The sequence below is a fragment of the Arctopsyche grandis genome, chromosome 11 (genome assembly GCF_051622035.1).
Source record: "Arctopsyche grandis isolate Sample6627 chromosome 11, ASM5162203v2, whole genome shotgun sequence".
Lineage (NCBI taxonomy): Eukaryota > Metazoa > Arthropoda > Insecta > Trichoptera > Hydropsychidae > Arctopsyche > Arctopsyche grandis.
Genome location: NC_135365.1, coordinates 11,539,912 through 11,565,177, shown reverse-complemented (window position 1 = coordinate 11,565,177; position 25,266 = coordinate 11,539,912).

Here is a 25,266-nt window from a genome sequence, read left to right as displayed (position 1 = left end):
TCCAATAAAAATTCAACGACTTCCTTTCGACGAGCATTGTAAGATATCAATTCCAATTGTATTTATCTATATATCTATTTACATTCACCACTAGCAATAATAGTTGATAAATAGATTTTTCAAGCGTCACAACACAATACAAAACCTTAAAACTTAAAGTCACCCACCTGCTATCAATACTGGACGCCATTCAAAAATTTCCAACGAATTTCAAACGTGCCAACGTTTGAGTGATGATTCCGCAAAAGTTCGTCAAATGGGTACCTAGAGCATTTCCTGCGTTTCCTTTGTAGCGACGACCGAGATAAAAAGCTCGTGTGCCCCGGATATTTCCTAGAAATTCATCAATCGTCATACATAAACATGTAATACATATAATAGTTGAGCGAGAAAATAATAAAGAAAAAACCTGATAACAATAGTAAATAGAACGAAACAATCTATTGAAAACGATACGTCGACAATGGCGTGTTTGGTTTTGCGTTGAAAAGCCAAAATGGCGATCCCGTCGCGACGGCCATATATCACGCGTACTACATATATTGGCGCGAAAAGGGCCCACCCCGGTCATTCAAGTGAGGCTTGTAAATAGGTGTACACGCAATCGAGGGCACAAAGGGCCCACGGGGGACACCCACGGCGATTTTGGGGCCCCACACGGCGTCTATGGGGCCTCGGCCGGGGGCGCTATGGGCCCCACAACGAAACCACACTTCTCACCGGCCCGTGAAATGAACGGCTATGATTTATAAGCACACCAACACTAACACCACCGTCGACATATGTAACTCCTACAGGATGATTCCTGGTAGTAGTCTACTCTGCGACGAGGGATGTTAGAGCAGGTCATTGGACGGAAAAAATCGAATAAAAATAAAAACGGAAATTTACTTAAAAAGCTATGTACCTACATATGTAGTTTAAGACATCACAATATATGTATTTGATTTTTAAATGCTTTTTATCATTACGAAATTATGTTCACAATACATCTTATATATATTTTAATAGCTACTGATCTACTGATCATTTTCTATTTTACAATTTTATTTTATTTGGTTAGTAATCATAGTATTATATTATTCTAATGTTAATGTACAGCATAATAGGAAAAAGAGCTCAAAAACCTATTTACAATTCTACAATATATGTAAATACTTCCTATAATACTAATAATGGTTTGCCCATTTAGCCTATTGATTTTCCGTATGCATGTGATCTTAATTTTTATGATAATTACTCTACTGCTGGATGAATACCTCTCCAATACATTTCCATTCATCCATCTCACTCTACATATTTTTAAAGGCTTTCTATTAGTTTCACTTCGTTCGTAAATAATTCTAATTTCAGCTACCCATCTAGTCTATGGCCTTTCTTTCATTATCTCGGAAACAATTCAGGCATTTCTTTATAAAACAGCAACTACGTTTCCATAAGAAATACTTAGCGTGAACAATGTTAGAACATTCAATATCTGCGTTCTTTTAAAATCGACTCCACATAATAATTTTACCTGCAGAACAAATAATCACTCCATATAGAAACTTTTCAATGATGAAATTCGAGTCATTCGACCGGCGAATGTTTGCGGTAATTGGATTTGGTCAACTTGACCGAAGACTTCAATCTCCTATGAGAGTAAAGTTTGAAGAGCGCTGGTCGATCGAACGTTTCGTACGACTTTCTCAAGCTTTTTAACATGCGAATGCTAAAATGCAATCGTATTATGCGAGCATTCATACATACATACATACATGATTGACGGCTTCCTTCTTACCGATCGACTCCTGTATATATGTATACATATATATATATATATATATATATATATATATATATATATATATATATATATATATATATATATTAAATAAATAAAAATAAATTGTACATCAAACCATGAGAAAACATACTAACTTTAATTGTATTTCTATACGCCACATAAAACAATTCGCACTGAGGATTAAATATTCATCCTAAGATCAGACCGCTCGCTAGCTTCAGACGCTGGGAATTGTGAGAAAATAATAAAAACCTCAATCGTGGGGGGATTAAGTTTTACACTCAACGCGGAAGGATCAAACGTATCCAAAATGTCAACAACAATAAAATATCAGACCGTCTCGAATTCCAAAGTACACAACAGTCAAACTAAACTTTGAAGTCGAACCGTGTATAATCAATTCGAAAGCGTCAATTCTGTATTTCAACTTCACATATGTATGTACTTAAAACGATTTCACACCAATTGAATCTGTGAAATGAACAAACTATTTTACGCCGACAAACACATAGCCCAAAGCTTTCACTGATAAAATAATAACACCATATGTTCACACGTACAAAAATATATTAAAATAATTAGACAAATGAGTCAAGTAGGCATAAAATTACTTTGACATTATTATTTGAAACCATGTTACTACGTATACATATTATTTGACTATCCACGTTAAAATATGCATAGTTTCAAATATACATACATACATACATTTAAAATATACATAAATACATAGTTTCTAATTATGTATGTCTATTAAACGTTTCATTTCCGCCCCATAAGAAATCCCATATATGTATGTATGTATTAGCCTTAACTCTAGACCTGACTCAAGTCTTATAGTAAGAACCAGGCCTGGCCTGAGGATATTTGGCGCCTTCTGGCAGATTGGTTTTATTTAATCTCTCTTTATTTTTTTTTAACAATAAATTTTATAAAAGTTGTTGAAATTTTATATTGAAGAAAAATATAATAATAAAAAAACATAAAATAAAGTTTACAAATTTTTATTAAGCATAGGCACGTTCTATGTTCAGTATATAATATTTATCCATCCCCGATATACATATATGAATGTACATACATATGTATGTATATGTTTCAGCAATATTTTATTAAAATACAATTCCATGTTACCTTTTGTACCGACGATATTTTATTATTTGGCATATTTTATTCGTGAGTCGTTGATATTTCATACACATATATCCTGCGTTCCTCGTAAATTATAATATTTTAGTCAGTATTGTTACTTATAGTAAAAAAATTTAGTTTAATTTAAAATAAGTTTATAGTACCTATGTATAGCAAAAATCCTATTATTTTAATTTTTTTTTTCAATTTAACAAAAAAAAAATTAAGGCGCTCCATGGCAATGGCGCCCTAGGCATTTGCCTAGTCTGCCGGCCCTGGTAAGAACACACTGAATCGTACCGAATTAACGTGCTCGTGATTTCCAGCTGCTATGGGCTTATCTTCACGTCATTGTTAATTTGTGCGATCTTATTATTTCGAAATATTTTTACTACCAATATGGAAATCACCGCTAACGCTCGCGCTGCCTGCACCAAATGTTTGTACTTTTATCTGATTATGACTCAACATTGAAGTTCTGTCATACATAGGAATTGTGCAGTTTTGAAGTTTACATCAAATGTAAACTGTTAAAATTGTGATTTATGGAACTACAACACTCAATAAGATTAAGATCAGAAGGGTAAATGTTTGGGCAGTTACTAATGCGAAACGATGATATGTACATTCATAGCAGCGTATCGATATATTTTTGGAATCTATTACATAAGTACATACATATATGCCTATAAAAGCGATCAATAATCTCTATAATTTTCACACGACACATGTATACAGTGGGTATAAAGTGGATGCAAATTGGACGGCTCATTTTCGCACGATGTGTGCCGTTGCAATTTGATCCCCGGCTCCCCAATTTCGGTGATTTGTAACCGCGGTAATTTCACGACATTTCCAACAGCTGAACGATATTCGAAAAGGGCAATATTTCACCATGGAAAATGAGCGTTTTGATGTAGATGAGGCGAAACGTTGGTGGCAGAGAGGGTGTCCGATTACAGGAGCCCGGGCCCACCCACGTTTCGAAAGTTAAGCTGCTTATCCAACAACCACCCTTCGCACAGAGATTGTGCAACATTTTTGCCAACAATTTTAAATGCAAACCGGTACAGTGAATCCACACCTGTAATCTGATTAAAAACTTGTATTAGAAATGACAAAAATTTCATGTGATTTCAGCCGGCTTTGAAAAAATGTATGTATGTACTATCGACACTTGTCAATCGACACACTCAACTTCAATACGAAATTATTTATATTCAACTGCAATATTCTCAAATTAATTTTATTCAAGATGATGCTAATATCTCGCGTATTTTGTATATTAAAATAGTTGAAAAAGATTTTGCATACTGGCAGTTGGAAAACTCTGATTCGAATGAGAGATGCGTCTCTCGACCTCTTATCTTGTTCCGTTGAAAAGGCTCTTATTGGATTAAATCTGTGTGACAATATCGCAAGTGTTTTTCAACACCTGCTCTTTCTACAACATCCAAAAGTGGTTAAACCTAAACGACTATTTATAAGTATTACATTGCGTAAAAAATATTAAACTTAAAACTGCATGACAGATTTCAGACATATAAATGAGTCTATCTATGTAAGTATGTACCTACATATACCTTACCTTAAACGAAGCTTTCGATTGATTTTATACAAAATTGAAACAATTATTGATTAAATCTAACATACACATACATACATATATATTATTTAATTATTTAAAGTTTGAACCATTGTGGCATTACAGAAATTTATAATGCGCCACAATGGTCAAAAATATATCAGAAAAGAACCAAATGAAGTTCACGCTTTAATAAATAAATAATAAATGTATGAATCCTATAATGCTACAATATATACCATACCATGCAACAAAGCGAATTTTAAATATTGAGCTTAACACGTCAACTATGACAAATTGTGCTTTTTGTTAACACCCCTCCCCCCCCCTTACACCTCCCTCTTTCCCTTCATCGTACCGCTGTTGAACCAAAAATATATATATAATGTATTTATTTATTTAACTGCAAAGAATTGCCATGCCGCTGAGTAAATAACAGCCAGTTTTCGAGCGGGCAGCTCCCGTACAACGAGCGACTCGTTTCGACCGACATTTTAACAATAATAAATCGTAATTACAAACCCATTTGACAAGTCATCCCCTTGTCACAATGGCGGCCACCGTGAGATATTATGTATATCTGCAGCATAATAATGACCGTGAATAAACTCGCTAAAGACGCCACATTTCCACGGCTGTTGCGCGTGCCTTGTATGTATTGTGCAACGGACAGTCGTATGTTACAATCTGAAATTAAATAATCAATATTTTTATAATATAATATGTGTTAATGATAATTTTGAATCAAAGTACTACAGCAAAATCCTTTTTTCAATATCTAAATATGAACTTACTTAGCGCTCATACTTCACCAAGAGCCTCATCAATATGACTGAAGATCGTTATCTGAAATCATCAGAATTTGATCAATGAGAATGTGCACACATTTTGGCAGTGTTAAATCATTGCAATATCTATAAAATATGTATTAATTCTTACGATAAATACACACCGAAAACATGGCTTACTTATTTTCCGATGAAATTGTGCAAATAAATTCTCATTTGTTTTGTTTTTTATTTAAAATAAGAATAGACTTTTATTTCAAATAAAATTACGATAGCAACTAAATGGTGAACTAACAATGGAATTCGATTTAAATTTTAATATCTATTTTTTTTTTTGATCTTCGTGCCTAAATGTAGGTAGCTAAAACACGTTCATATTCAAGTACACAATCAAACAATGATTTTGTATTATCAATAATATTTTATTTATGTATTGGTTGGTTATAATGTTTAATGATTATATTACGTGTATATTTATTTATACTTGAAATGTAAAGCTTATTTATAAAATTAGTTGTGGCTAAAAATTTAAGCTCAATTGGTCTGTTTATAAAAGTCGAAACGTAGTGGTACATTTTATTATATGAGAATTGAATGGGTAGGATTCAGGTGAGATGAGAGGGGTGGAGCTGATGATTTACAGGCTCAACCCCTCCAGAGGCCAATAGGGGGTCCTTCGGGGAGAACTTAGAAACGAACACATATTTTTAGAGTACGTGAAATAACACCGACAAAGGAAACGCGAGTATTTTTTGTTTTTATATCACACGAAAGGAGAGCACGTTGGGAAAATACGGCGCTAACAACACCCGACTTTCTCTCTAAAGTTAGATATATTAAATATTTAAGTGACAAAAACCGCAGATTTTTTCCGGTTCATTTTCTGTTCATTGTTGCACGCGAGTTTCTAGCCTATAGGTATGTGCCAAAAAAAAAAAAAAACAGTAAAACTTTATATATCTCGAAATGTGAAAGCCTAAATGGCGGGGGCTTATTATGTGCGTTAGATTTATGGGTAGTTGCGATATTTACCCCCCTGAACACAAGGGATGATGCTCTTAAACGGTTTTGAATGGCCTTTTTCACAAAAGCATGTGTAAACAACAACAGATAACACGGAACACCTTTACGATCAGTCGACCAAATGCGAACTGCGCGAATGCGCAATGCCGTTTTCGTTTATTTTTTTTTAATATTCACAAATCACTTCCACAAAATTTGAATTTGAATTTGAAACTTAAACTGTTAAACATTAATTAGAATATGAAAACGAATATTAATTTCATCTATATATTTAAAATTAATACATTGATTCAAACCTATTGATAGCTTTTCATTTTTCATACTATTTTATTTATTATAAGTTTTTGTATTAAAATAAATATAAAAAGTATATCATTCACTACGTTTGGATACTACCTAGTTGTAAAAAATATAATTGTAAAAATTTGCAGTCTCTAGCATACGTTGTGAAGGAGTGTACGTCGGTTACGAGATGTCACCGAAAAGATTTATACTTGACAAGTCTCATGCGTGTTTTGACTATTGGCATTCTTCAGGGGCGGACATGAGAGGCAGGGAGAAAGGGGGTTAAATGGCAAGGGAAGTGGCCGTGTAACCGATACAAAGATTATGATAGAAGAGGGTGCACGCGCGCCACAGTTCGGAAAGCACTCGTGCGGAATGTTGCCAGATTTTAACCCTCTCACGGGAGACTAATCACTCGTATGCAAAAATACATATCTCGATGACTCTTTTGCTTGAAGTGGGCGGTCGACAGCCTTTTTTTTCGACGTTCAGTTATTGTCATAATCTGATGATATTTGTATTGGGTCTGTGCCGTGGGGTCTTTAAATAATGTTAGGACTTAGTGTCTGCGCTGCGGTAATGACCGCTACTGCATTCCTGTTTTGGAATTGGTGAATGTGTATGAGTGTGTGTGTGTACACACATTCTTATTATGGTTAAGCCACATTGGTCTAAAATGGACTGACATTAATTCGGAATGTCGGACAGGGACGATTTGTAAGCATCTCGTTTTATAATCGAGCGCGTATCATATCAACCACGAAATCGGGATGAATAAAAAATGTTTATTCAGAAATCAGACACGTATTACACAGGGGCGGATTCGAGCTAGATATTTTAAAAGAAAATTCAATTAATTGATTGAAATTGGTTCCCATAACGATACAGTCGAATTAGGATAAAATAGTTCCTCTAAGTCTTGACAGCATTGTACATTATGTATTGATTAAATTATCACATTATTATTATATATTTATAATTTATTAAACAGGCCATAGAACTTCCCCCACTTGGGTGATATGTTTTCATTGCCTTACATAACATTTATCGAAAAGGTAATGGTACAAGACAAAAATCAATCTTATACATACATTTTTGACGGCTCAAATGATAAAAAAGTCAAGAATTAAATCAATTTATAAGGTAAAGACACACAGAGAGATACTCGGTACGTTTTTATTATCAAACAAATTACAAACGTTGAACGACCTTTGGAAGTCACAATTCTTAATTCAATTAATGATAACATAAAGATCCGCTCTTACATTTGCAGTCCACCTGCACCTCCCGTGCTGCACTTTTGTATTTGTTCTCAACAGTAGGACCACTCACGCTGCTGTGTGCAACTTTTTCGAATGTCATATGTCTGATGAAAACCCTATTTACTAGATACGAATATTTTCATTGTAAAGTAGCCGTAACTAATAGTGGCAGTGTATATGTAACTAAGTAAGTGATGAGACAATAGAGAAACCGGAGGGCATATTGAAGATCCAGAAACGGGACCATATATATTGAAATCCGAAGTGGAACATGCTATAAAACTAGCAAAGAGTCGGAAAGCTACTGGACCGGATCTGATTCCTGCCGAATTCCTAAAGTTTTTAGACGACGATAACATAGAAGATCTTACAAAACTCTTCAATAAACTATATTTATCAGGCGAACTACCTAGCGATTGGTTACAATCCATATTTATCCCATTGCCCAAAAAGAGTAACGCGAGGACGTGTAGCGACTTCAGAATAATTAGCCTAATGAGTCACACATTGAAGATCCTACTAAAGATAATACAGGGCAGAATTTACTCACGGTGTGAAGAGGCGATTAGCAGAGAGCAGTTTGGGTTCAGACAAGGCTTGGGTACCCGAGAGGCCCTTTTCTGTATGAAAACACTACTCCAAAGATGCAGAGAAGTCCGTAAACCTGTGTACATCTGCTTTATAGACTTTGAAAAGGCCTTTGACCGTGTCCAACACGCTCGCCTGATGGAAACATTAAAAAATATTGGCCTGGATGACAGAGATGTCAGATTGCTACGAAATATTCATTGGAATCAGACTGCAGTAGTACGTGTCGATGATCAATTCACTGATGAGATTCCTATAGAACGGGGCGTCAGGCAAGGATGCATCCTATCACCTACTCTTTTTAACACCTACACCGAATCCATCTTCCACGATGCTCTCCAAGAGGCGGAGGGCATCAAGGTGGGCGGCGAGACGATCACCAATATAAGATATGCTGATGACACGGCACTAGTCGCTGAAAATTTAGCAGACCTACAAAGATCTCTAGACCGTGTACATCAAGAAAGCAATCGAAGAGGTCTGCGCATAAATCTAAAGAAGACAAAATTTATGATAGTAGATAGAATGCAAACAGACACCGGGAATCTAACCTTGGATGGAGAGGTGATAGAAAGAGTAAAAAGATTCAAATACCTGGGTACCTGGCTGAATGAAGAGATGGACCCAGATGAAGATTTAAGAATCCGCATCGAGATGGCTAGAACAGCATTTGTAAAAATGAAGGCGGCGCTTACAAACAAGCATCTCAATCTTCATACGCGGTTGAGATTCGCGAAGAGCTACGTCTGGACAGTATTACTACACGGATGTGAGACGTGGACTCTGAAAACCAAGATGATCAGCCGCATTGAAGCTTTTGAGATGTGGGTCTATAGGCGTATGCTGAAGATTCCGTGGACCAAAAAGATATCAAACGAAGCTGTCCTCGGCATGATGGGGAGAGGCAGGGAACTTGTTTCTGTCATCAAGCGGAGAAAGATGGAGTACCTCGGACACATGATACGGGGTCCAAAATACGAATTTCTCCGTTTGATAACAATGGGGAAAATAGAAGGAAAAAAATGGATTGGCAGGAAAAAGTTATCTTGGCTTCGAAACATGCGCATGTGGACCGATATGAGCGCCGAAGAGCTGTTCCGAGCCGCTGAAGACCGATGCGGATATATTCAAATAATCGACGAGGTGGTCGCCAACGTCCGGATGCGGACAAGGCATTAACAAGAAGAAGAAGGAGAAGTGATGAGGAGGGATAGGCGTTGGCTCGATGCTTTCCGCACAAAAAAGGTTTACTATTGTCCACTTAGAAAAACCATGCTTTTTTGTTCTCATGATTTGAACACTATTTGAGAGGTTTATTGTTTTTTGAAAAAGCATCGAGCTAACGCCTACCTCTGGTGATGAGGAAATATGAAATAGGCAGTCGTACGGCCTCCTAAAATGTATCTGAAGTGTACTTATCAATGACGTACATATGTCATCGCTACTGTATGAATATAATACAAAACTATGTATGTAATTGCATAGTTATTAAAACGAATTAGATCAAATTTTGGAAAATAGTTATGATAAAGTGGAATTTAAAAAATTCTTATAAGAATTCTGTTATTTTTACAAGCTCTTTTATATAATATAAATACCTATATATAAAATAAAATATGTATAATAAGGCTATAGATATACATAAACCGGTCAAGTTCGATTGCTATATCATCACTATCCATTGTGAGCATTTAACTCGAGAACATTGAATATTTCGTATATGGTAGTGGTGAGATTTTTCCGATGATGAATAGGCGACCGTTTGTACCCAGAAGGGGTTAACAATCGTGGGTCCGCGACCCGATATCAAAAAGTACAAGTCCTACGATCACGATCGCCTCTCTCCACGCTACCTACCTCCATTTCGGTCCATTGTATTGCGGACAATTTTTATCTGACACTTCCATCCGTTTGGTGGCGAGAGCTGATGATGCTGCCGCTTCTTCAGACGGCTTTTTATCGATGTCATTTGTTCCAGGACACCCGCGGGTTTTGACTATTCATCATCGGACATTCATTCGCACGATACGTATTCGTAGTCAATCACGTATACATACATACCTATACTTTTTTTTTCATTATTTATTACATGACAATGTGGTCAAATTAGCGGTGATTCCGCAAGTCAATTGTCGAGCAGACTTGTATGTGTGGTCAGTTGAATGTATATCGACAAATCTGTAATGAATAGCATTCGGTGTAACATTCGCTACATTGACAGGTGTGACAGAAACATTCTTCTTTACTACAGTAGCGTTTGTAAAATCAACATTGATGACACTGCAGGAATACGCTTTGCTATTTTTAAATTCGATGTAAATTTTTAACGGTGTAAAGATATGTTTTGAAAAATTTGCATATCTTAACGATAGCAATCGTAAACCAGTAGCTTGATATCAATCAGTCTGATTGTAAGCGGATATATCAATAATAATAAGGCTAGTTTGCATCCGGTTTGTCAAATATAACTGTACCTACTGCTATTTGTATGTAGTAATAAAAAAAAAAAATTGTATTGTTGCTGTCAATCACCGATGGTATTATCTGTCAAATGTCAATCTTATATGCTTCTAATTCTTGTATTTCGGAAGCTTTAGATGGTTTTAATGGTGTTGGTGATGATGTATGTTGATAAACGCGATGCTGATTGTTTGTATATTAATATACATGAATTTATAAGGATGATCGGTTGTTTGATATGGATATTGTAATGGATATGCATATGTTTATAAGTATGGGAATTTTAAGGTCGTTATCTTTTGGAATGTTTATTATTTTTATGGTTTGGAATGATAGATTCATAGGCGATGAATAAATGGATAGGTAAATTGTTGTTGATGTTTGATAATTTTTATTGAAAAATTCTAAAAAAAATACCAAAAGAATATACATAATTGAATGTACATATGTTAAAGATCAGCATATTGGTTATATGTATGTATGTATTTAAATTTAAAAACCTTAAAGGATATCAATGTATTATTAAACACAGATTACCTTAACACAATCTGCTTTAGATCGTAAACCTTAAAGAGTCTTTAATATAATTATTATGTGTGAAATGTATAATGAACATTTATAAGAATTGTTTTTGAGCATTTTTCCTTTTATGCTGGACACTAATAATTGGATTTATTAGAACTTTAAACAATTACAAATAAAAATTATAACAAATGATCAGTAGATAATTAACTATTATAATACACCTATTGTTTATTGTGAGTATAATTTATAAGCATTAAAGAAGAATTTCAAAATCAAATGTAGTATTATACATAAGTTTCAAATTGTCCTCTTGAGAATTTATGACAAGTTTTTTCAAGAAACTTGAATTGCAAAAAACTTATAAGTTGTGAGTTTAAAGACTTCAAGCTATAATTACAAAGCACTTTAGTTACCAAATGCTGAAATTTCAAACTTTTAAAGCTGAAATTTGCAAACGATACAAGATTTGGAAGAATTCAATAATACGACATACGTATGTACTAATTCATGTACCTGAAATTTTTAAAATAATAATCAAAAAGTTGAACAATTTGAGCACTGAAATCATATAGTTTTGAGGATGCATCATAAGAAATGCGTTTAGATAATAAGAGTTACATTTAGATAAAAGTTACATCACCGAAGTCCCAAGCCACTTTGCTTGGACATACTTTAAGTTGTCTGACAACAAAAATGCAATATGTGTAATTTTTCTAGCACTAAGCTAATACTGGATTTCCAGAATACAACCATTGTAAGTTTGCAAATATATGTAGGAGTATTAATCCTCCTAAAATCATCCATATTGTAATATTACTATTCAATGGACGTGGTTGAAAGTTTCATTCGAATCTACCATTTTATAAATCTTACAAGGCTTGCATACATACATACATATCACGAACATTAAATCATCCCATACACAAATTGGAACATTTAAAACATCTTAGACTTAGAAAATCGTTATGTTAATGAGCGTGACGCAATTTTTCGTCGGTACAATAGGGATCAGTCACACGCCACTTACGATCGAATCGACTTACACCGAATCAACGTCAGATTTGTTTTACACCCATTTTATTCATTTTTTTCTTCAAAATTTGATCCAGGGTCTCCTACACGCACAATCCAGAGGCTTCACTGAAAAATTCCACGGAGAATTCGGTATGAGGACTGACGGACAGACACCTGCGTCCCGCCGATATCATCTCATTACCGGGGACAGGACAGGGGGGTAAGAGCGTCTCACCGGGATCGCATTCTTGAGCTCACACTGCGATATTATTTATGCTCGGAGCTTTTTTGAAAAATGGACAAATTAGTGCACGTCAAAATAACGCGCGTCAGATTTTACCGAGCTTTTAACGGACAGGTGAAAAATGCGAGTCACTTTGGCTCGCCGCACCGTAGACTATTGTCCCCGTTTTTATTATATGACGTATTCGAAACGCGTTCCATATTTATTATAGTTCGATTCTCACACAAAATAATAACACACCAAGGATCGTAAAAGTATTGAATTATAGTTTGTTCAACGAAATTTGGACCCTTTGATAATATAATGTGACCATAAAAGTTAATGAATAGATAGAAAAACAGTCAAGTATTCAAAACTTTGTTTGAATATTATAGTGGTATATTAAAATCGATATAAATCCGATATTATACCTTGGATTGGAATCATATTTATATTGTTGAATACAGCAGGAATGACGCGTTCTAAAAATAATAAATAGTTAAACTTTTGACTTACAACCAGTTCGCGATACTGCGCCAAAGTTATGCTAAAAATTTATGAAAATTAACAGATGAATCCACATGCAACGGTATTTCTTCTCAAAAATTAGTTTTTTTTATCGTAATTATACACTCATATATGTAAGTTAAAAAGTTGGAAAAATACTTTATAAAATGCTTAATTAATGCTTTTGAATCGTTAATGATTCAAATCTCTACCAGATTTTGAATTTATTACAAATACTCGCAACACGTCAACTATTGACACAATTGATTTTTTTTTTTAAATTAATTAAACTACTTCAAATCCAATTAAAGTAATTGTTTCTCTAACATGAAATTCTTTTCTTTACAACACATAAATTAGCTTTGTATTATATGTAGTTTATTTTTGTTATGAATTTTGTGAAAAAACGTGAAAATTTTCGTATGATTTTGTCACATTCACTTCAAATGATATATTTGGAAGTATTAATTGTCTATACAATCATTTTTTTAAATTTTTTAATGTTTCATTACATGCATTAGGATTCAGTTGAATTAAAAATTCAGACTTTGCCCTGATGATTCGGTATAAAAGAGCGACAAGTGATAAATCGATACGAAATCCTCGAGGGATTCGCTCGCTCGTTCGTATCTGCGATCGGAATTTCGAAATTCGCCTAATCATACATTCCGACAGGACATTATTTAATATTTGCTATCGTCCTCGTACACCTACCTATCTATAGACTACACCTTCGGGACGAACCGGTTCGACCGATTCGTCATGTCGACGTTATTGATGTCGCGCACGTCACTACGACGACAACTCATACCCTACAATTTCCAGCGAACATCAAACATTTACCGCAACCGTATCCCCTCGGGGGCGACCCGTCGACTGTGAAACCCAAAAACTTCCTGCATAATATAATATGCGAGAAAATAATTTTTTCCCATAGGCTGACATGTCGATTTTGACTTGAGGCCATTGTTCACACGTTGTATTCCCTCGATGATTTTACACTTATGTACTTGTTTGACATTTTGTTGTTTGTAATGTATTGTGTGAGTTTTCAACCACGAAATATGCATCACTTCAAATCTACATAGTACAAATATATGTAAACATACAAAGATTTCCTTCTTTGTTTGTTTCTTTAATAGCAAATTGCACAATTTTATGTTCCTCGATGCACTTAGAAGCAAACACCAATAGGTTTTCATAGAATTTTCCTCATATGTTTCATATATGTATTATAATGTTTTACACTGTTGACAGATGTGATTTATAGATAAAATAAGAAATAAAGGGTATTAATTTGAGAAAATGTGTTTTTAGAATATTTTTATTAGTTTCATTGGCTGTGTGTTCGTGACGCAATATTTGTGAGCTCATTTTGAACCACTTCAACTCTTTCGCTGTGATATTTTATCAACATACCGTTGTTAGCTCTTATTTAAATCAGCAAATATATCCAACACGTAGCTAAAGGAATTTAATTGTTAAAAATTACATCGGAAACATCTGTCAGATCGACGTGATGACAGTTAGCTACCCGAACGCACCTTTCTACTCACATCAGTTGACCAGTTCTAACAGTTACCTTTTTCACTCATATAAACTTAATATAACAAGCTTTCACACTCTCTCATTTACATTTTAATTCACTAATTACATACTCGTGTCAGTATAATACCTTTTTCAATATGTTGAAGCACTTTTTGATACAGACAAGTCCAAATTGGAAGTCCTAATAATATTTGATTTCAAGTATTTTTGCATTACGTATTACATACGCAATTACTATTGGTTAAATGAAGTGTTCTAGTGTATTTTGAGTAGGAATTGTGATTTAGAGTTTGCTTACTGCCAAGACTATTGAAATGAAATATAGTTTTAGAGTAGTTACATATTTTTATCAGCTCCATAGTCCCGATGTGTCGATTAAGATCGACATATGTATATATGTACAAAAATGTCACTGCATGTTGCACTTGTGTGGTCCAAGCTTAAGATCTGTCAATACTAATTTCGACGTTGTCTAAGCATTGTGTCGATTTTCCGACGAGTGTTTCAGATGTTGCGATCCGGTTTTTCGGCATTCGAATTTGGATCAACGACCCGCGAACTACCGGTCGTCTTGCTTGACGAGATGGAAGTTTGATTGACGTGAGAAACTGTCATCTGCCATTGTTGACGTGTATGCAGACAATGCGCCATCAGCGACCTTCGGTGATTGACACTTTGTTAGCTTCTTCTCTCCGCGGGGAAAATAACCAAGGTAACGGTATTGTGTATTTATTATACGGAGATATTATACCGGTTGAAAAATCTTTGAAGCATTATGCGAAAATGCAAACGTTGTATTTGAATCGATATCAAATGACGCAATTCAAAATATCTATTTGGGGGGTGCAGTTTTGTTTAAACTGGTTGTGGAAGTTAAATAATATTCATAAGATATAATGGCTGTCAATTTTCAGTACCAAGATACTATTGAAATTGTCTTTGTAATGTTATAGTATTGAAAATGAATTGAATACAAATCAAGAGTCTGAAAATATCTACAAACTCTCTTGTTCAATCAAAAGGGCGAAAGAAAATCAAGCTATACAAGATTATAGGTATGATGAGAAATTATTACTACATCATGAAAGAAGGATAGTCAATGATTTTTTCTATATAATTGTCAACTCAGGTAGATTGTTCTTCTATATTTTAATCTGGTTTTTAGCTAAGTTTCTCTTCGTTTTACTCGATCTCTACCATTATTTGTAAATGATATCACTACAAAAAAAAAACTAAGGGAGCAGAGTTTAAACAATCTTTACTAAATTTGTCTCAATGCAATGGTTCATTGCTCAGTGTAATAATTCTTATCTTCATTCTCTCGTCCCTAGATTGATTAGATATGGCAATGAGTATAGATTCAGTTAGATACTGACTTATGTATGTATGTTATCTATATTTTATTTCTTTATGTATGTGAGCGATTTTTGTTTTTATAAAAAGTATCTTATTTCTTAAAATAAAAAAAAATTTAAATGGTCAAAATTTCATCTCTGTGTATGTACTTACCTATTTGATAGGTAAATAACAAAAATCTCATGGAACTATCACATTTTGTTACGTCATATTTTTTAATATACATATGTAATTCAAGGTTTAACTAGCGAAGATTTTTTAAAATTTACTATAAAGATTAATATGCCTGATTTCATTAAAAAATAGTTAATATGCATGGTATTTAGTATGAAAATTTGGATTCATAGATTAATTGCTCCACAAAAAATACTTCTTTAGTAAAGCCAATTTATATGCAAAGCTTGATAGTTAATTTACTATTAGTATAATAGCATAAATTTTTCATAAAGACTTGCTCTATAAGACTAATAAACTCCAATAATAATTAAATTGTATGCAGATAAAATAAGCACCTTTACAAATTGTAGCAAAATTTATTTAGTATTTTTTAATTATGCATAGATATTGTTGTCTACCTGGATATTCACCTAACACTAATAATGATTTTTGCATACTGGATAATATCGGCAAAATAAAAGGAGAACCAACATATAAGCCTTTCAAAATAAAACTCTCTTAATCTTAATCTCTTTAATTACACCATATTCAAATTCAAATTTCCTTCAGAATTTTAAACAGTGGTTCAATTTGCAAAATTCACATACACACTTCAATAACATGACGATGCATTTCTTTACATAATATACTTAATAATATTCCATCCCTCGAATTGCAGAACCGCAAGGGAAATTAAAGCGAACGAACTCTCCCCACATTGTCGTTCCGCTTTTATACTTATGGCAATTTTTTTGCGAGTACACTCGCGTTCCCGCATTATTTTATTTAAATGTACTTTAGGTCACATTTGTAGATAAAGCCGTTCGTCACGGGGAGGGGCGCCGCCCCACAAATTTAGGGGGCGTAATCCCTCTCATACACCCATCAGTCTCCCCCTTCGTGGACCCCAGGTCGACTTCCAAGATACTGAGCCCAATCTAACCGTGAAATCCGTGTTTTGTTGCCCCAGCTACAATTGGGCACACTTGCCGCTCTCCCTGTGGCGTGCATTTATAATTTCATTATTTTTATTTATTGCCCACCTATGACGTTAGTATTAAATGAACTGTCTATTTTTAGTGTGCATGCTTTCAATGTCAGTTTGAAAACATCACGGTTTATCAATCACCACAAGGATTTTAAGGAATGGTGCAAGAGAGATGAACGCATATATTCATACTATAATATAATATACATATACAGTATTCAAAGATTTATATAGTTTTATGAAGTTTTTGCAGTTATTCAATAAAATATTCTTTAATGTATGCATGATTATATTAATTTCTAAATGATAGCTTTTAACTTCATAATGAATAAATAGTCACAGTGCTAAAATCTACTTTTCTAGACAAGCTTTCAACATTCCACTCCACAGTCGCATTGATCAAAATCATACTTTTAGATGTATTTTAGAAGATTTATTATTAAATTTTACCCATTTCGTATATGATTTTGAAAAATATAAAAATATTATACATTTCTTATATACCTGAAATTTGATTTACGAAATACATGTTTTGATAAATTTCAATATCTACATTTCGTCATGAAGATCTAATATCTTATATATGTATACGTATACATACATATTTGCGTTTCAAATCTTTAAATATTCAATGAAGTTTCATGGTTAGTAAATATATGTAGGTATATATGGAAGTCAACAGATATATGTACATAAATACACCATAGTATGTGTATTAATTTACCGCTGGAATTAGTACGTTGAGATAAAAAAAATTAATTAGAAAACCAATCTTTATAAACGTGATGATAAATTAACAATATAAACACAAAAAAATATATTTTTGACTTTAAAAATTGGCTAGATAATTAATTATAATTATTTAAAAAAAAAAAAATATTAAAAGCAATAGAATAAACATCTGACTATTAATTCCAATTGTCACATTGAGCATAAAAATTCCAGGGTTTGAGCTAAAGACCACAAAAGGCAAAAAATTGTAAAACTTTAAACGCTCATCTTTCATAAACAAAAGCGAAACAGGATATATAATTACATATGAGCCGTTATATTTGAAAGTGGCAGAAGTCCAATTTTCAATCCCAAAAACACTATTTCTGTTGACTTTATTCACACTTATTTTAATTTGATTTGTCCAGCATCTCGGAAAAACAGAATAAACGTATTACAGGCCACCAGTATTTTTTAAATATTGTAAAACGCAAGACACAAAATATAATATTTTACGAGATATTCTCGAAGGAAAATAGACTTACACTAATTTCAAATATAACGGCTCATATATAATATGATACATATTAATATGAATTCTTATACTATATGTACGTATAAACTTAATCTTAGAATAACAATAAAATTGTAATCATGTCATTGCGAACCACCACTGTAATTTAACTAGCCATCAAAGCATGGGGGATAAACTCCCCCAAAACGATTTGTACAATACGACTAGTTGATATTGTAACAACTTCCTATCTAACAGTCGACTTCCCTTGATTGACGTTTTAATACATCGTACGCTCAACGTCTTTGTGCATATAACATTTATTTCTTATAGACAAATCATAAACAATTGGCATAAATTTTGGCACCGCATACGATATAGTGCCGCTGCTGTACGAAAGGTAATAAATAAATACCCTAGGAAAAAACACCATATATTATATAAGCAAATCGAGTCGTGATTCAACCCCTCCGGTATGGTACATGGAAGAGGATGTGATATAAGTGCAAGACGCCGTGTGTATGTAATAAGATGTGATACGATTGGTCCAACTGGCCGATATTAATATGAACAAACGTGAGCCGTTTGCTAAAAGGGGATCGCGGGCCGAGGGTGAGCACCCCTGCCCTACCCTCTCAGATAATATTGTAAGCAAATTTTGAAATATAAACCCTCTCGGTTGACCAACAGATGACGCCGAAGCTACTGTTTTGCGGCACGGCTTTAAACTATTTGTTCGTGATTTTATCGGGTGTTTTAGTTAATTAAATTTTGAGATGAAAGTTAACTTTAGATGTTGATGTTAATGAAAAATATTCTAAATCAATTTTTTCGTAATTTTTATAGAGCAAATTAAAAAAAAAAACAACGCTTAACTAATTAAGATGTGATAGCGAATTGGTTGGGTTGAAAATGGGTTGAAAAATCATTAATTAATTGAATATAAAACTGTGTATTCGTGAAAGTGAATTGTTTAAATTATTTTATTTTATTTAAGTTTAAAGTTTATTAAAATTATATATGTCACAGTCCAAGTGAACATACATACATTAAGCACGTTCATGAACATACTAGTTTGTTCATACTCGAACCAATCTGGCCAGTTATAGTGTACACAAAATAACAAATTGACAAACGAACTAGTTTGTTCATATACACACTTTTAGGCACAAGTTAAAGTATTCTCAATCGTTTATCTCATCCTCTGTGTATAATATGTATGTATGTATGCTTACCCTGGGTTGCAATATTAAAAAAAAGGTGTAACAGGAATTATAGCAACGATTTAATATGATTTCCATAAGATTACCATTTTAAATACCTGACGTTTCGACATCTCAAAGGTTTTGACAGCTAAAATTTCCATGCGACATCTGTTGAGTTTATTTGAAGGTAGCTTTTGACTGCTAGCATTTAAACTAAAACCAATAGCTTATGTATGAAGAAAATAATATGTTCATGAACGAACCTTATATATCTTATAGGTTCGTATAGAGAGTATATATTAATAATATCAACATTGAATAGAGTAGGTATGAGTTTAAAAACAATTAAATTATTTTTGAAGCGTGTCTGAAATGATCGTAATAATCGAAACTATTATTAAATTCTAATTATATTCACATCAAACGTACAATCTTTGTAAACGGCAATTCAGTATTTTAATTACCGCAAGAAATCATTTAAAGTTTTCTTTTTGAATTTTTGACTATTTGGATTATTGAATATTTGATAGCGGTCTCCGTGACGAGACAGAAAACGCAAATATCGGAAGTCAAAGATCGAAAATCGAAAGATCTTAAGTCGAATGACCAAAAAAAGGGTGCATGGTAAACGGTACATACTCACGTACATACTCACTTAATTTGCGCGAGCAGGATGCAACAGGAACAAGAGGAACAAGCTTTTCCTCCCGTATTCTGCGCGCGCACATTAATACGGGAGGAAAAGACTGTTCCTCTTGTTCCTGTTGTATCCTGCTCGCGCAAATTAAATGAGTATGTACGTGAGTATGTACCGTTTACCATGCACCCTTTTTTTTGATCTTTCGACTTAAGATCTTTCGATTTTCGATATTTGCGTTTTCTGTAATTTCACATTCTGTCTCGTCACGTAGACCCATTTGATAGTTATATTGTATCTACATTTTAAATTTGTGAACTAGCATCTTCATGATTTTAAAATAATTTAAATCAGCTTATAACCATCCCTGGGGAAGGTTTCTTGAGCAAGTTTCCGGTATACGAAGCATCGCGTATGTATCTATTTATATATAGATATATATATGTATATGTTTTTCTTAAATTGGCCAGCGTTCGCCTTATTTATAGGAGCATTAACATCAGCAAAAACTTGCCATTGTGGACTTAATCACGCCGGGACGTTATGGTTTTCCGATACGGCTTTTTGCTGATCGCAAGATTTTCCCCAACTGTGTTTTCCGACCTCCGCTCCTTGCAATATGGCGAAATTGCATCGAAAAATCTAACACAAAAGATGATCACATAAAGAACATCGACGCTTTGGACTTTCAAACTCTAAACTCGATACGTCTTATATGCATTTTCCATGTACCTTGTTTACTTGTATGTACTATGTATTACACTGATACTAAAATGAACGTAATAAACCTCTCTCTCCCCTGCAAGATAACTATCGCGAAATGGCATCTCGAAAGCGGTACCGAGGAGGGCAGGTCGTATCTATCGTCAGATAAAGCATGGTCACATCCTGAAGACGTCGGTATGACCCGTGGTCAGATATGGTAATGTGTAAGCGTTTTCCAAGTTTCCTGACCGCACTTTGTCATACCAAATCCCCAGTCGAGACAAAAAACCTTCTCGCATGAATAAATATGAAGACACACATACCAAATTCGCAGAATTGAATGTTTAGGAATTTTCGATTATTGCCTACATATGACAACTATGAATATTTATTTAGTTGAAAAATGGACTAAATAAGCATAGGCAAATTAGGTTATATCATTTATTTAAAATATAATATATACATAGGTTCATATGTATAAAATACAGATATAGTCAACAATGGGAGTATTTTATTTTATTTTATACCTTTTTTTATAGCATTGAACGTTTTTCATCTCAAAATATCAACAATAATAAATCCTTTTTCGAATTATTTTTCATTTTCATCCAAAAATACTACTTTAGTTTCATTCCAATCGTAACAATTCATACTGCATTTTCCGCTTAACAGAATCATACAATAATTGATGTGAGAAAAAGAGCACTCGTTTACTTTCCAACTCCGCTGATTTGCCATTTCTAACAACATAATGATCCAACCTGAATTTTCCACAAACATTCGAGTAAATTATCTACCGAATAGGGGTGGAAAATCGTCGTCGAACAAACGGAATGTCGAATAAGTCGACGGAGAAAATTGCATATTTGCATTGCGGTCTACTTAGTAAACGTAATGGCTTTATTCAAATTGACATGGACGCGATGTTACAAGGATAAAGGGGCGTCTGCAGAGCCCCCGGGGGGCGTAGCGCCCTCGTTGAAAAAGAGGGGTGGCTTACTTTGACACCCCATCCTTTAGTTTTTGTATAAAAATGAATTGCACAACAAAGTACTGACTATTACCGACATTGTTAGCTTGTAGTTTCAGGTGATGGTTTATTTTTTTAAATATGTATTTAGATTGCTTGGAGGCTTTGTTTTCGCCTTATCATATATACATACATATACGGATTATTCTCAATCGGTTTTATTAGCATGCGCGATTTGAAACGTTGTTGGTTCACTTTTACGCTCAATGCTAGGTAGGAAATATCGTGTATGATTTACAATAAGAACACCATTCGAGAATGCAAATCCAGGGCCGTCGCAGATATTAAACGGACCAAGCAGGGGGGTACCTAAAGTATATGTATTGTATATAATGTCCGAGCAAAGCTGACGTCGCCCAATATGCTAAAGTCATAAACCACAAACTCGAACAATATTAAGTTTGGCTTACGAATGGACAACTTCTACCATAAGAGGGTGGAGTCTGCCGGACAAAATAGAACCCTTCGAATGTCGAAATTTACATAATTTGAAATTGGTATGTGTACGACGAATATATCACGATACAATTCTGAACGTTATTGCTTCGTCGAGAAAAATATGTGAAATCTCTTGAATCGTTCGATTCCAAAAATTGATAACAGAACTTGGCAGCATGTTGTGGAAAATGTAATTTTTCTTTTAAATACAATACGTTTTTAAATGATTTTACTAGCTTTTATCATAATAGATATCACCAATTTAAATATAATATAGAAAAACAATTCAAACAATTAAAGCATACTGAAAAAAAAATTCTACGACTTATGAAAAGTGTACGATTTTCATTATTAGACGTTATAAGGTTTGTTTATACCAGTACAGCTCAAGCCAGAAACTGCACTTAAACAACAGTACGAAAAATATCATTTAATACATTATATATTGTAATGTGTATGTGAGGTATCCTTAACAGCAGCCACCGACACGATCTATTTATATTATACAGCAGTACATGCCACCGAAACGAACGAAATAGAATCGGTTTTCTTCGGAAATATTTACGCATGACGTGGCGGGTGCACCCGCAATAAGGAAAGTGCTGCCATGTGCATATGAATATTTTCGGAAACGTCATATTGTGTCAATATTACTTCGACGTACGACGCAAGCAATATTGCACCGTATCGTTGCGCTCTGTAATTCATATGAAAGCCGATTTTGCCTTACATTCATCCGAAACAATCATGAACGTGCCGAAAACGGGTGGTGCTGTATAGTATAAATATAAATAGTCTTTTCCGTGCAGTTTTATGTCAAGCTGTTGTCATGCAGTACTGGATAATATAACGTAAACGGACCTATGATGGTTTGTTTGGAGTGTGATGAATGTTTATTTATTCTAATATTTGAATGTTAAAATCTCAACAATCATAAAATAATGATAACTTGATAATGGATGATTCAACATTATTTAAAATGCAATAATTTATTAAAAATTAATTTAAATCCTGATTATTTTTTGTCTAAAAATCGCAAGTCTCTGAAATATAAAAATTAATATTTATTCTAATATTTGAATGGAAACATTTCAACAATCAGAAAATAAAGATAATTTTTCATGGATGATTCAAGTTTGCTTATAATGCAATGATTTATCAAAATTGCTTTATATCCAGCTTCTTCTTTTGTCTAAAATAGTCTTTGGAATCAAATTATGTATAATATATATACAATATATACAAATATACATACATAATATTGGATATTCAGAATCTTCTTCCACAATGAAAAAAACTTAGAAAATAAAAATTACAATAGAAAATTTGCATCCCTAATCGGTCCATCGAGCTGAAGCAGCTTCCCTTTATGTCCCTACACATTTCATTCAACATAATCCAAACCAAGTTGATATATGCTCTGCATTCGAAGAAAACCAAGAAAAACATTAAGAGTTTGTAATCAAATCCTTGAAAATGCAAAAATCTCAAAACGGTCTATTATTTTTATTTTATACGGTCCATAAAGATAAAAATTAATATATAAAATGCATAATAGTAATGCTTCTTATTTTCAATACTAGTTGCAGAAGCATTCAAAAGCCATTAAGATTAAAAAAATTGCATCCCTAATCGGTCCATCGAGCTGGAGCATACATATGTATTGGAATATTTCACTTTTGCCAGGTTTTGAGCTTTGGACCTTTAAAACCATCCATCGGATGTGGCTCAGGATGTGTGCAGATATTATAAATATATGTATAAATACAGGTATGTTTGAGATGATGTCGATAAGTGTCGGATTCGCGCAAGTCGGAAACAATGAGGCGGTGCACATCGTCCCGCGGCGATTATCTGGTTAATCTGGGGGCGCGAGGGGGCCGAGCGGGCGCTGCGCCCCCGGGGCCCCGCTCCTCGACACAATGGCGAATATATCACAAACGAATCGCGAGGGGGGCGGAGCGCCTCCAATTTGCCGGTGAGATATGACCGCAGCTCGAGACATTGACATTGCGAACACGCAAAACGCTGGCACAGGTGTGATAATTATGAAGGTATGTATGCTGGTAACAATGTAGGTATTGTAAATTATTTTAAATTAATAAATAATACCAGCGGTAAATAAAAAAGTAGCATGTATTGTTGATTAGGTCGCTAGGTGACAGAATAAATTATTTAACTGTTTCATAGGCTATTAATTTACGCACATAATAATTTAATACATTAAAAAAAAAAATATACATACATATAATTAAGAGGGCTGGACAGCGGCGCCTTGTCCATACAAACGTACTATACTTCTCCCTTCCTCAATTATGGCACTAGAGAAATTATTTTTTAATATGCTATGGATGTCCACCATTGGGGTGCATCTATCGTTTTATTTTTTTGATTAATTATTTTTTATAAGAGCTAGGAGCCGCCAAACATCTATAAAATCGCCTCTTTTTTACACCCACGAAACGAGTCCAGCGTGCTTATTTAACGGTCGATTTAAAAAAAAATACGCCAATAGATGCACAGAAAGTACATATCTTTCTCATACCGATGATGAAATTTTTTAAAAATTCGTCCAGTTTTTGAGGAGAAAATAGGAGAATACGAAACCTCGATTTTGTCAATTTAAAATACGTTTTATCTGGTCGAAGCGCAACTGTCGCATTCACTCAATATATATATTGTCGCATTCACTCAATATATATATCGAAGAAAGGAACGGTAACAAAATTAAGGTTTCGGGTGTACAGCCCTCTTAAGAGGGCTGGACAGCGGCGCCTTGTCCATACAAACGTACTATACTT